The 3322-nt window shown below is 34.4% G+C and overlaps 1 protein-coding gene across 16 annotated transcripts in view; it reads left to right on the top strand.

Moving 5' to 3' along the window:
- The window catches only part of SNCAIP (synuclein alpha interacting protein), a 148197-nt gene that overhangs the window by 36242 nt on the left and 108633 nt on the right, over positions 1-3322 (top strand). The window lies entirely within an intron of this gene.

Below are 3322 nucleotides of genomic sequence, written 5' to 3'. Positions count from 1 at the left end.
GTGAGTAGATACCCTCACTTCAATATATATATATCTTCCTTTGTCTCCCTTCAAATTAAGTTTTCAATTTCTAGAAATTCTTTACATTTTTAACTAAAATGATGCATGTGACATGACACCTTGGTATAATGGACACTTTATTCAAACAGCTCTGTTTGTATCTTATTTATAGAAATTATAAAAAGAAGTGTCTTTTCTCACCTAACATAGGACTGTGAAGTTCTTCAAAGGAAGGCAAAGTTGAATCTGGGAAACATTCATTCTGATTTTTCCTCTGATAACAATTTTGATTTAAAAAAAAAAGTTAAAAGTGTTTCTTTTTTTATTTCCCATTTTTTCGTGGCCTTTGAATATCCAACATTACCAAGCGTGTTATGAGCAAGCCAAGCTATAGATAATTTGTTGTACCTCTTAAGTCAGTAATGGTTTTTTTTTAAAATGATATGCATATTGATAAGTACTAATATATTTCAGTTTTCCTCAAATTATTGGGATTAGCCCATCCATTATTTCAGATTTCAAAGGATATATGCCTTTCATTCAAATTTTCATAACAATTGGGATGCAACTTGAAAATGTTCAATTCCCAATTATTTTTTATATATTAGTTAAAGAAATGGGAAACCTAAAAATAAAGTTTATGCTTTCTTATTTGTTAAGATATCTTTACTTATTAAAGGAAAAAAAGACATATAAAATAGATTTCACTATCTGGAATATTATGGTATAATCAATAATGCTTATTACCTTCATGTTCTTGAATAGTGGGGTAGTAATATGTCCCTGCCCTCATCGTCTGAGTACTCACAGATAAGTTCCAATGTGAGTTGTCAGAAGACGAATATATTCACTAATGAAATGTCTGGTTATAAAAGTAGTCTTCTAAAACCCTATCAAGTTAATGTTTCTATTCATCAGTTTGGGGCTGATTATAAGATGCTTATAACAATTTAATGCAACAAAAATACTATGCTAAAAATATAGTGTACATACAGCCTATATAACAAAGCAAATTGATTGTAAGAATTCTTTAAGGTAAAGAAATTGATATTGAAATATTGCCCGAATTACATATAAACCCATTGACAAATGAGGAACCAGCAGAGTCAGACCAATGAACATTGAAAATTAGAGATGTTTCATGCGAGAACTATTTCAGAATCATAAAATGCAGAAATATTGGGAAAAGCGATGGCATTTTTTAGTATTTCTGCAATAATAGGTCTAGTTTAAGCTGCACTGTTGTATAGTGTTGTACAAAAAAAAAAAAGTCCTGGAAAATCAACACTTGATTTGGTCTTTATTCCAGTTAATAGCTTAAATTATAGTTTAAACTTTGTTCTTTGTGATACAATTTTTAATGAAAGTCATTTAAGATAATATTCCAGTGTGATCTTTGTCACTATTTCTATGAAAAAATGGACTGACCGTTTTCTGTTACCAATTATTCTCTGATAATGAAAGCCTCTGGAATAAAGCCACCACTCTGAATTTTCTATAACAATTAATTGTGAATAGGATAGGCCTCAGTTGATTCCTTCGTTTAACCCCCAAATTATTTATTTACCTCTTTTCAGAATATTTTTTAAGCACGGTGATCCTCAAGTCTGATTACACATTAAAATTACGTGAGGAGTGTTTTTTTGTTTTGTTTTGTTTTGTTTTGTTTTGTTTTGTTTTGTTTTGTTTTGTTTTTTGTTTTGTTGAGACGGAGTTTCGCTCTTGTTACCAGGGCTGGAGTGCAATGGCGTGATCTCGGCTCACCACAGCCTCCGCCTCCTGGGTTCCGGCAATTCTCCTGCCTCAGCCTCCCAAGTAGTTGGGATTACAGGCACGCGCCACCATGCCCAGCTAATTTTTTGTATTTTTAGTAGAGACGGGGTTTCACCATGTTGACCAGGATGGTCTCGATCTGTTGACCTCGTGATCCACCCGCCTCGGCCTCCCAAAGTGCTGGGATTACAGGCTTGAGCCACCGCGCCCGGCCCGTGAGGAGTGTTTTAAAATACTGATGCCCAGGTCCCACCCTGTAACAATTAAATCAAAACTCCAGGGCTGCAGAGAGGTGGGAGGTAGAGCTTGAAATGAACTATTGTTTAAAGCTTCCCACAAGACTCTAATGACTACCACTGATAATACCTCTAAAGGGTATTAAAACTTCCAGCAAGCTTTGCAACTAAAGAAATGAATATAGATATGATTTGCTTCCTGCCCACACTGTTTTAATACATAGAAACTTTCAAGGATTTCTCTTATATAAATCAGCTTTTAAAATGACAGAAAATTAGATCTTTATTGACAAGAAAGAGAAAATTCTTAAGATAACTAATTTCTATACTCCACACTAGGTACTTCTTCAATTTGCTTTTTCTTCTATTTCCTGTCTTTGGAGTAATCATCAGAGTGTTTGTGTTTCTGAGAGGTTGAGGCAGAATCTCAGCAAAGTCACAACAGCTCGTGCTTTCTGATTCCTCTGCTGTCCCATCCCATTGTGCATCCTACTCTAGCCACAAAAATAGAGTCTTTATTTCCTATCCTGTGGTGCTTCATCGGGCCATGATGCTTTTGATGGGGCTCTCCTCTGCCCATGGCTGCCCTGCTCATCTCTATCACAGTCTCTCCTGGCAAGTCTGAAGACCACGTCTGGACTTCCACAGCCCTTTGCTCCACCATCAGCTGAAGGTCCTTTGTAACAAGCAACTGTGTTATATTCTTCCCTATCATGATTTGCTCATATTAGATAGACACTCACCAAGTTCTAAATAAGTTAGGGAATGTTGGAAAGGGACATAATGCTGGGAAGAATCTCAGAGTTTCATTTAACTGTAAAAGTTTATGCAGAATTATTTCAAGAATTGCATTTTCTTAGTCTTGTCCCATTTCTACATTTGGAATATGTTATGCATGGTAATCGCTGAATTCAAGGGTCCATCCCAGCTGAAAAGATTTGTAAATACATGAATAAGTTTGCTGATCTTTATGTTCAGAGGAAAGAAACATTAGAGGTGATTAAGTACCATCCAAATATAAGAAGATAATTTATTCTTTCTTAATTCAGTTTCCCAGAATTTGATTCCAGTAATGGACTATTTTGATATTAAGACTACAGAATTTTTAGTATTATCATTATTTTATTTCAGTATATAATAGTATATTTTAGTCTGTACTAAACAAATATTATCGTTCTGATTTGTGTATTCTTTTTGTAACCCTTACAAAGGATTTACAAGGAGAAAGGGTTTTGTTTTGTTTTTAAATCAATGTTGATTACTAGGAAAGTCTTATAAATTGCTTTCCTGTTTTTTAGCTCAGACTCTGACTC

This window comes from Callithrix jacchus, chromosome 2 (genome assembly GCF_049354715.1).
Source record: "Callithrix jacchus isolate 240 chromosome 2, calJac240_pri, whole genome shotgun sequence".
In the NCBI taxonomy this organism is placed as follows: Eukaryota; Metazoa; Chordata; class Mammalia; order Primates; family Cebidae; genus Callithrix; species Callithrix jacchus.
This window is presented reverse-complemented; position numbering and strand designations above follow the sequence as displayed.